The following is an 11,576-nucleotide window of genomic DNA, read 5'->3' as shown; positions in this document are numbered from 1 at the left end:
CCCTTTCTTGTAAACTCCTGGTCTTTTATTAGTGTCTGAAAGCTCCCTTGGAGTGATTTCTCTGATAACTGCTTTAGAATAGTTCTGTGTACACGTAGTACAAGTTGTGTATTACTAAATAGCTCTGCTAAATCAAACTTGTACACAAATACTAACAAGTCAACTTATAAGTGTCAATGAGAAGCTCTTATTTCAGTTGTGGCATAGGTGGTGGCAGGGTTCTGGAGGGACATTTTAACTCCCCTGGGCAATGATCTGAACCTCTGATCTGACTCAGACCAGTGGAATAGGGATGTAAACTACCCTGTGTTTCTCAAGCTTGGAATGAAGCCATTTTCATTACACTGGTTTGAGCTAAACTGCTGTAGGGACCTGTAGAGACTCCTCAACCCTGTTTTCCATAGAAATCTGTAGTCAGACTTCAAAGCACATGACTTACAGCTGCCTTTCAATAAATACAGAGACCATTCCACCCAAATACACCATCAAGCTTCCAAGTTTTACCTCTACCAATCAGCTCTATAAAGGAAGGACTTTTAACCAGTCTCTCGGACACTGTCACTTGTGCAATTGTATAGGGTGTATTTATAGCTTCTCAGCACTAACTTATGTTCTGGGCTGGCAGACCTAACAATCTCCAGCAGGGAGTCTCTCTCCACTGGGTTAGTGGCAAGGCCTGGCATTAGATGTACCTTGTGAGGTGTACAGCAAGGACTGTACTCCAGGGCAGTACAAGCCAAAACCCTGCATGTCCCACACATTTACACACTGGTATGAGTGATGAAGTGCGCAGTGCTCCTCTTCAGCTGTACTCCTGCATGATCGTAGGGTCACCTTGATGCAGGTTATTTTTCCGTGACTCACTGCACACACTCTCAAACCAGGATTAGGGTGGGGAAGGAGTGTTGCATGGGGCACAGACCACAACACTCAGGGCTAGGTGCCTCTATATCAATCACTCTTCTTGTGCCTCCATTTCTGTACAAGTGAAGGGACTGTGAGTACCCAAGTTTCAACAGTACTATCAATGTTTAGTGTGCTCAGGGATCCTTGGAGAGCAAAGTTCTGCTACTCTACCCAGACAAGCCCTGCTGCCAGCTGCAGGTACTGGAAGCATGGTGGTGTCCCTGCACTGTTAGTGATGCTCCAGGAGCAGAATGCCAGCCATGATGCAGTACGTGAGCTGGCTTGTTAAGGTTCCCTTGGGCTCTCATCCCAATACCCTTGTTGCTGTGGGACTCGTGTAGCTGGGACTCCTGGCACCACTGTAGTTCCCTATTTCTAGATGCCCTGTGGCAGGGGACCTGCTCAGGAGAGAAAGCAAGTGCTTAGTTGAAGCAGGGATTTCCTCCCCACCTCACAGACAGTGGCAGCTGCTGGCCTGCATATCTGCCTCCAGCAACCAGACTAAAAGCAGCTGCTTCTGTCCTACACATCATGTGAACAGCAGACACAATCTCTCAACATCAATACATCTCTTCTTCTTTCAGTACCTTCCAGAGCCAGCCTCACTTCCTCACCATCTAGAAATAGGAAGCAGCTGCTGTGGAACTTCCACTATTGTGCTATAAAGCTTGCATGGGGAGCTAGTCGTCGGCCCAAAGTGGTCTCCGCTCTTGCTATCAGATACTTTGCCTGCTCCTCAAGTTGAATGCCAGAAACACCACAGTAGAGTTTCTTATAAGCTGAAGCTCTCTCTGCTTTCCAGGTTGATGTGGCAGTGAATAGGGTCAGTAATGTGAGGGTTTGCCCTGTTTAACTGGGAAAATACAATGAAAGTGAAGTATCAGAGGGCTAGCTGTGTTAGTCTGGATCTGTAAACGCAGCAAAGAATCCTGTGGCTCCTCCCTTGGTTTTCACACCTCAACTGCTTTAAGAGGGCCTCATCCTCCCTGATGGAACTAACCTCATTTAGCTCTAGCCTGCTTCTTGCTTGCATATATATATCAGCCCCTGGAAATTTCCACTACGTGCATCTGATGAAGTGGGTTTTCACTCATGAAAGCTAATGCTCCAATACATCTGTTATCCTATAAGGTGCCACAGGACTCTGTTTTCAATGAAAGGAAAGGTTCCAATAGTGACGCTTAGGTAGTCACAGTGCACATCTGCTACGGCTGAGACCTGTTTTTCTGGTTAAATGATCGTTGCATGATGCACAAACACACTCCCTGCCCTGCATGGTCTCTGCTGCATTGCTGTTGAAACCTTCACACTTGCATTTTCTGATTAACTGGGCAGCTGCTCATGTGGTATCCACAGGCTTCTGCTTTTGTGATTGAAATCTATGAAGATCCGTGAGGCATCAGAAATGCTTCCTTCAGTCAAGAAAAGGAAGTAGGCTATGTATGTCTTTGAGCATTTGTCCTGACTCACTCCTCTGCTAACTGGAGTGAGTAATACCTTTCTCGGCTGGAGTAAAGGTCTCGTTAAAGTCTGCTTTCAAATAAGTGCCACTCCTAGTTCCTTACTCAGACTTTGCTTTAACAAATAAAGAGAGCTGGTGGTTAAGGTGGAGCTACAATCCAGAAGAGATTGTCAAGCACTGGATCAAAATCTCTAGGGAAAATTCCTGCTCCACTTATGTCAAGGGGAGTTCTGTGGGCCAAGGATTTCATTCCCTATTTAACAGGATTCATTGCTAAATGGAAGAGTAAAGAAACCAACTGGAATGGCTTAGCCTGGCAGGCACATTGACTATCCTCTTGATGAGTGCCCTTGTGAGCATAGAGATGAGACGCAGTCACGCTCGCTGGACCTGGGAGGATAATGCCCAGTCTTCCCAGTTCCAGCTGATAGGAGCAGCTCATGGCTGCCTTCCCCTGCTAGTGGATAGGATACTGGTGTTTGGCGTAAAATGGTTCTTGGTGCTGGCAATATTCCTTGGCAGGAAACACTGATACTACTACCAGAGGGTGACCAAGGGTCTTGCTACGCCAGGCTCTCTGCAGGCACTAACCACACCCTACCAGTCCCAGGGTGAGTTACCGAACAAAACTTCTCTTCAACCTTCCTTACAAGGCCTCTGCTTGTATGACTGAGTGTGAAGGGGGAGAAGCTTAGTGTCAAAGGGATTTCATCACAGGCACCGCTGCGGGGGAGCCTAACCTAGGAGCCACAGGCAAAAGGAAACGAGTCCCGTCTGTCTTGCACCAACCTGTCGGCGTTGCTAGCGGAGAGGGGGTGGGGGGGGCAGTAGGAATAAATCTCTACTCAGAACATTCTCAGCTGTGTGGCAGAGATTGCAGTGGGTTTCTTCGCGAAGGAGGTTAGGCATATCTGGGCCCTGTCCTCTAGATGGCAATGCTGAGCAGAGACATTTAAAAAGCCCAACAGTTTGAATTTGGTCACTTCACCAGTCTGAGTGGGAAAGCTGCTGAGTACCTGCAGTTCCTGTGGCCTTCTGAAAAAACAGTTCAAAAAGTTTTGCCTAAGACACCTACCCACTGTCTAAGAGGGTGGGGGGACGGGACGGGGAAGGTGCCAGGTCTCCTGACTCCTGCAGGTGCACTATCCTTCCTCTACAGGCCATGCTACTGGTGGACTGTTCCCCCCCGCCCCATGTGTCCTGTCACACTCACTTCCCTTTTATGGTAAAATAAGCAGAGCTGCCATCACAGCACTGGGCTCCTCCTGGAAGGAGGGAGCACTTGGCATACGGGCTACAGCAGTCTCTAAGCAAATACAGCTGCTGGAGGAGCGGCCCTCTCCTGGCAGGGAGAGGAGTGAAGAAACTGGGACCTGCCTGCCACTCCTCGGCACACTGCAGAAAGGAGAGGGTTCAGCCAGTGTGTCTGTGCAGTGCCCGCTGCAGCCCGGCAGATATGTGCATGCGACATGGAGAAGTGTGACCCTCGCAGCCCTGCTCTGGGAGCAGCAGCTGGCGTGAAGACAAGGGCCAAGTCAGCTGGGAGGCTCTCAGGGCTTTCTCTGCCCCTGGATGGGAGGGGATGGAGACTGAGGCTTTCCTCAGGCTGGGGCTTTGCCTGAGTCACACAGCCATCGGGCACCAGCTAATGATGCAGACCTGGTTGAAACCAAGGTTAAACTGCCTGGGTGAGATGCCAGGCTGACAGCAGTTTAGCCTGCTCCCTGTAAGCATTTGGACTGGTATAGCGATGGCACTGGCTGAAATTCAGCAAACCTCTGCTGCAGAGACAGGGGAAGTGACACAGGGCTAGGGCAGGCCATTGGAGAGCATGTGCTAAAGGGGAACGAAGAGAAACCAGCGTGACACAGTCAGTGGGGTCTCAAACACACGGCCCGATTTCCTGCAGCCTGCATGCACACATACCCCTCCCCCCAACGGCCTACCTCCAGGCCAGGGGTGGGCAAACTACACCCACGGGATTGCCCCAGCCCTCTGCTGCACCTCAACTCCCTGCCCTGAGCCCCCACCACACCCCTCTGGGGGCAGGGAGGGGGCAGCGACTTCAGGGAAGGTTGGAATGGGGGCAGGGCCAGCAGAAGTGTGAGTAACGTGGCCCTTGGGCCAATGAACTAGCCCCTCATGTGGCCCTTGTGGGCATTTGAGTTTGAGCCCCCTGTTCTACAGTAATAGAACTAGAGGCGGGGCCATGCGCTGCCAGCATGTCCGGCTGAGTGACAGCACTGTGCAGCGAGACAAGGAGGATGGTTGGGGTGGGAGGACAGCAAAGGGGTGTTACCAAATCCAGAGGTGCTGCCTGAACCCCACCCAAGGAAAGCAGAGGGAGTGATGCTGCCTGCACTACCATATAACGTGGGGAGCTGGCTCAGAATGCTGACCTCTGCTGTCCAAAGGCTGAAATTACAAGTACACGCATCAGGAGCCAGACCGCCCCCCACCCCACCCTGCTGTTCCAGTCCAGCTGACAATAGGGGACTGGGGTGTTTTGTTCGTTCACTTTCTGAAGTGGATCAGCAGTGCTGTCCCTGAGAAGGCTGGCTTGACCCCGTTACAATACTGTAGAGCTCTTCTGCCCTCCTGGGCAAGATGCACTCAGCCACTCCACCCCTCTGCCGTAGTTAGCTCCAGCCCTGCTCATCAGTGGCCAATGTGGATTCTGGGTTGTAGATGCACCCATGTGTGAGCCACTCACAGAGCTCCAGGGGAGCATAGCCTAGTGTTCAGTTAAAGGGGACCAAAATATGGTCAGGGCCTTAGTCTGTGTCCAGGCACAGCTGCATGCAGGGTGTGGTTTGCAGACTTGTACCGCTCCCACCAGGACATGTGTGCTTGTTCTGTTACTGCATTGTACACTGGGGAAGGGGGAGCTAGGTCTCCCCTCACAGCGAGGCTGCTTAGTGTTAGAGCTCAGCAGAGGAGACATCTTCACTGGCGTATCCTTCCTCTTCCACACCAGGCCTCTTAGAGCAAAGCGTGAGGCTGCCTAGCTCATCAGCTACAGCTCTCAGCCCCTGCTCCCCTGGGACGTGTTTTGCTGCCTCTGGTGCTGGCTTTGCCTCCATCCTTCAGTCCTACCCCTCTTCCTCCAGGAAAATGTGTAGCCCATGCCCAAGGGCCATTGTGGCCATGGCATTGAAGACGAGCCCATTACCACACAGCAATGTAGCAATCCTGTATGTGAGCCCCATTTCCAGTGCTAGTACCCCTTTAACAATGCCACAGACCTGTTGTGCAGCACAACCAGTCCTCGTTGCTGTGCCCCCCCCCCCCCCCAGAGCGCTGGTGCTTGTTATTAGCCCAGGCTCTTTTACATAATGCTCTCTATAAAATCATTGCAAAAATCAAGGGTGAAGTTAGTGTGCTGTTCCCTTGTCAAGATTTCTTTCCCCACTTTGAACTTTAGGGTACAAATATGGGGACCTGCATGGACCCTTCTAAGCTTAATTGCTAGCTTAGATCTGGTAACACTGCCACCACCCAGAATTTCAGTATCTGGGCTGCTCTCTGTCCCCCCCAATCTCCTCCCTCCTTGGGCTGCCTTGAGGGAGTTCACCAATTTCCTGGTGAACACAGATCCAAACCCCTTGGATCTTAAAACAAGGAGAAATTAGCTATCCCCCCTCCTTTCCCTCCACCAATCCCTGGTGAGTCTAGATCCAATCCCCTTGGATCTTAAAACAAGGAAAAATTAATCAGGTTCTTAAAAAGAAAATTTTTAATTAAAGAAAGAAAAGGTAAAAATCATCTCTGTAAAATCAGGATGGAAAATGCTTTACAGGGTACTCAGATTCATATAGCCCAGAGGAAACCCCCTCTAGCCTTAGGTTCAAAGTTACAGCAAACAGAGGTAAAATCCTTCCAGTAAATAGAGACATTCACGTTGAGAAAACAAACATAAGACTAACACGCCTTGCCTGACTAATTACTTACAAGTTTGAAACATGAGAGACTGATTCAGAAAGATTTGGAAAGCCTGGATTGATGTCCCGTCCCTCTCAGTCCTGAGAGCAAACACCACCACCACAAACAAAAAACTTCCCTCCACCAAGATTTGAAAGTATCTTGTCCCCCTATTGGTCCCCTGGTCAGATGTCAGCCAGGTTTACTGAGCTTCTTAACCCTTTAGAGGTAAAAGGGACATTAACCCTTAATTATCTGTTTATGACATCCCTAATGTGGTGAGAGCCCTAATTGTTGCTGCTTCTAAACAGCAAAGGACATGGACAAATGCCACTTCTCAATGGTTAGTGCGCTATCCACTTTCCTTGAGCGGCTTTTGATAAGATTTTCCCCAAAGTTTCTCTCCCTCACTCATCCCCTGACCCTGCCTTTTCCAGATGAACAAGCACCTGGGAACTCAGTGTCTGAGCAGTAGATATAAAGTCATTAGGGCTGTGGCTAATACTGAAGCAAGCCCCACAGCTGACACTTCTGCAGCTGGAGAGAGGGTAAGAATGCCTGGCAGATGTCAGGCTCAGTGCTGAGCTGCTGCGGTGGTGAACATGGGATCACAACTGATACAGAACAAAAGGCTGTCTCGGCTTAGACATAGGGTTAGGTTTTACTGGGAGCAGGGTACAATGCAGACAATGCAGTACAGCAGCAAGAGACACTTCCCCCCCCCCCCAAAAAAAAAAATGCATCCAAGGGAGGCCTGGGGCATGCGGAAATAGAACTGATGCCCTGCTTGCTATATTCATCTGGAGCAGGCTGCTCTGCCCCAGGAAACACCAGCTCCCCCCTGCCTGGTTCAGAGTAATTAACACTTGTTTCAAAGTGGTGCAAGTACCACCGTTAACTATTGTTTTCTTCCTCCACGTCCGGGCTGCAGCTGCTCAGCACAGCGCCGAACGGGTAGGGTTCTGATTGCTTCTAGCGCTCTGCACAGACAGTAGTGAGTGTGAGCCAGTTGACCTGGGTCCTTTTCCAGCCTCTGCCATGAATTTCTTGTGTGACCTAGAGCCACTCTCTTCCCTGCTGTATGTGCCTATATTCCCCTCCAGACACTTTGTTACACTCTTGGAGCGCTACAGGAAGCCAAGTAGTATTATTAATGCAGAGCTGTAAAGGGAGCATGATTTGAGTCACCCTGGTGACTTCCTTCCATGCTCTTACCAAAGGTATTTAAACTCAGCCCCGCCCCCTGAGCTTCCGGGTCAGTCCTAGGAGTTTTGATGTTGATCTGGGTGATTTTAAAAAGACTCTCGTTCCTTTCATTAGGTCTTTGGAAAAGAAGTCAGCTCGTTCCAGCCACGCTGCTTTGCTGGGGCAATTCAGCCTCATCCCAGGAGAACAGGTAGTGACATGGCCTCTCTCTAAGAATAGGCAGTTGCTGTACTGTGTCAATGAAGGGAGAGTTGCTTTGGCAGAAAACAGTCCTACAGAATACACGCCAGGTAAATCAACCTAAGATACGCCGACTTCAGCTACGCTATTCGTGTAGCTGAAGTTGTGTATCTTAGGTTGACCCCCTCCTGCCCCAGTGTAGACATAGCCTCAGGGAGGTAGCAGGAGCTCTGCTGGCATCCCAACATAAACTGCTTCTCTAGTAGGGGGCTCTGTTAGCAGAGCAATAGCAGCAAAGGCTCTATTTTTTTTTATTAACCTATTATACAACTAATACCCACAGACTCCAACCCGTGACACTAGCTGCAGCCTGCTACCCTGCAGTTCTGCCTCCCAAGCCAGAGAGCAACATTTCTCACTTGGGCAGCCACCTCCTCCCGAACAATACATGCAGCGGAGAGGACAGTGGCTGGAGCAGAGGGGCATGGGAGCCGGGGTCGTGCATGTGCTTACAAAGAGCATAAAGCAAAGAGGATCAGGTGGCAAGAACCACCATCACAAAGGGAAGCTGGATTTTGAATGGTGAAGTGGCGCTGTAAAGGCAGCCTCATGCTGGCGCCGGGAAACCTCCCTGCGAATCCTATGCCCTGTTTCCTGCAGGGAAAGCAGCTGGTGCAGATACCAGGCAAGGAACCACGGCATGTGGCAAAGCCACGGCCTCAAGCGGAGTTACTGCTCGCAGGCTGATGGCCAAGAAGGGGACATGAATGAATGGAAGCGCATATCAGCTCTCACTCCTCATGTCCCACCCGCAGAGTTGAGCGCAGGATGTTGTCACATGGCTGCAGGCTACAGGAATTCCAGTTCCTAATGCACAAATTTAATTCGAATCAACGACTCTCAGCCCTGACATTTGGGGGATGTCTATACCTTGAGAGAGACTTAGGCCCAGATCCCTGAAGGTGATGAGGCCCCTGACATCCACTGATTGAGGTGGATGGTAGGAGCCTGAATAGCTTTGAGGACCTGGGCCTCAGGCACGAGTGCAGAGCTGAGGAATCCCCTTCCCTGCTCCCTGGCTGCTGGATGCAGACAGCTCCAGGTAGATTAAAGTTAGGTTGCAGGGGAGATTCTCCAAGGCACCACTAGCTGTTACTGCCCAGCAGCTAGTCCATGGGAGGCAGGTGCCTACCCACCCTTTCTGGGCCTTTAAAGACCCACCAGACCTTCTATGGAAAGTTATTTCAATTAGAATTAATTAGCTGCCATGTTACCCTCCTGCCTTTGGTGGGCAATCGTGGGAGGACTTGGCCTGGGACCCGCAGGCTGAGAGGCCATATCCCCACCTCCCTGGGATCTGCAGCCCAGTTTTGAGCTATGAGGTGGTACAGCACAGTCCATATCCAGCACAGGCTGCCAGAACCCTCCAGGAGTAAGAGAGCCGCTGATGATGTTTAGGTGCCATGTGCCAGTAAATGGAAGGCTGGGCACAGGGCCAGTTGCCAAGGCAGCGACAGACAGCCTAGGGTCTAGTGGTTTCCCTGAAGGCAAGAGGGATGGATCCTGGGCTTGGAATGAAAAGCTAGGGGCTGGCCCAGCCATGCAGCGACATTGGCCCATGCCTGCAGCCAGCCAGGGACATGGCCAGCTGGAAACACAGCTCACAGCTGCATGCCCAAGGTTAGTGAGCAGGTAATAACCACCAGTGAGTCTTCACCATGCCCGGCCTCTGGTGGCTGCTGAGCCTGGCACATGGCTGGATTCCTGGAGCTAGGCTGCGGCGGGTTGGCACCTCCACGCAGATGGCGAATCCTCCCTCCCGTCGCTGTTTAAATCAGTGAAGTAGTTACTGCTGCAGCAATGTTTGGCCAGGGGAGATAAGCACATCAGGACAGAAACTGAACTCCTCCGAGAGTCAGCAAGCAAGCAGCACAGAACATCCCTCGTCCGGCTCACCTCCAGGAGCAAAGCAGGACTCAGCCGTCCACGTGTCCACATAGCCCTTGTCGGTTCCCAAACCGCGAGGTGCAATGAGCATAAGGCTTTACTCCAGCTCAGCATCGTACGGGATCCGGACTCACCTCTCAAAAGCAAACGAGGGGCACCGGTCTGGTGTAATGGGGGGAGCAAAGGACCTCCCAGCCGGGTACGGCTTCACTAGGCAGCACAACAATGCACGGCGAGATGCCCAAGAATCCTGGCTGGCCCAGAAACACCGGTCAGGTGGCTGCTGCATAAATACATCCCTGGTCTGCCAGGACATTAGAGGAGCTCCTGGAACTAGAGTCACTTAGAGGCACTGTGCTGCTCAGTCTTCGGGCCCTGCCGCCTGGTGGACTTTACAATCCTGCGTCCCTATGCCACGCCTGGGCAGTTAGCAGCCTATGAATGGCATTCACGGAAGCCAGCAGGCTGGGCTGGGAGCTACCAAAGCTAGCCAATAGGAAACGCTCAGGAGAGGGGTGTGGCCTAGGCCCTGCCCCTCAAATGAGTTAGGCCCCTCCCTCCATTTGGGCTGCACAGCCCTGAACCCTCTCCTGCAGTCGGGCCTCTCAGCCTGGGAGGGCTATTCAGCTTGCTCCTTCCTTCCCACCGAGCCCAAATGGCTACCTTCCCGGCATGCTGCAAAAGGCACCAGTTCGAGCAAGCGGAGGCAGTGCCACGCCCAGCCTAGAAGGGGTAGGAGGGAGCCTCTGGAGGGGGCCGTTTCGGCAGGACATCAGGCAGCCAACCACTCGAATTGCTGCTGGGATTCTGTTGTGCCATGATGTGCTTGGGGCAGCCAGAGCCTGGGCAGGAATCTAATTTCAGGTGTAAATACAGGGGAGGGGAATATAGAAGGCACCAAGACAAACATGAGCGCTGGTTCCACCCACACCTGGACCCCTAGAGCCCTGCTGGGAACAAAGAGAAGGGTCTCTATCCTCTACTGACAGAGCCCCAGACTGCCCCAACTAACCCTACTCCAACCTGGCTCTGTACACGAACGCCTGGGACCCCTGCAGACACAGGACAGTTCAAGGAACAAAATGAGTGCTTAAGCAGCAGGGGGCGCAAAGGGGCTGGTTTAACATCAGCAAGTCCAAGTAGGTTGTACGGACCAGGACGTGCACCAAGCACCAGTTAAACCTGCCCTTAAACAGAGAGGGACTTGGCTACCTCGGCTACATACACACAAGCCTCCTAACTGATCTCCACAGGATCAGACCAGCCCCTGTGCTTTCACCTCCTCCAATCAGGCCACGCTATCGAACATTTACAAGTGACCACCGGGGGACAGAGAGGGAGGAATTAGATCTTTCGAGGGAAAAATCTCACCCCTGAAAGCACCAAGTGCCGACCCAGCTCAGCTCCTACCGAACCAAAGTCAACAGGAGTTTCATCACCAACGTAATGGCAGCAGAGATGGGCTCATGGCTCACCTGCGTTCAGAAAAGCTGAAATCATAGCTTGGCCTGACTTCTCCATACAGCTCTTCCCCTCCTGGACAACTCCAGGTTCGAGGCTCCCGTGGGACGCAGTGAAAATGATGCACGTGACCAGCAGCAGGGAAACTTCCTGGATGCCCAAGATACACCAGAGCAGCTGGCACTCCCGCCATGTCACACCCGTCTACAGCTCCCACTGCTGCGTTCAGGACACATTCCCCTGATGCCCCAGGACCATCTCTGTCCCTCCCTCACACCGTGGAATTAGGAGTGTTGTAAACTCCCCCCTCTGCTCACATCGCTCATGGAAGAGCAAAAAAAGCAGTGCGCCACCTTTCTGTTCCGTCCTACGGCTGGGGGATAGGGCCTTTGGGACATGGAGGACTCCAGGTCTGTTACGATCGTAGCGCTTTATACCATCACCAGGAGCATTTGCTACTAGTGCCTCAAAATAAGACCAGCACAACCCCTAG

This window comes from Gopherus flavomarginatus, chromosome 4 (genome assembly GCF_025201925.1).
Source record: "Gopherus flavomarginatus isolate rGopFla2 chromosome 4, rGopFla2.mat.asm, whole genome shotgun sequence".
Classification (NCBI taxonomy): Eukaryota; Metazoa; Chordata; order Testudines; family Testudinidae; genus Gopherus; species Gopherus flavomarginatus.
The sequence above is the reverse complement of the archived record's forward strand: the minus strand, read 5'-3'. Positions refer to the sequence as shown.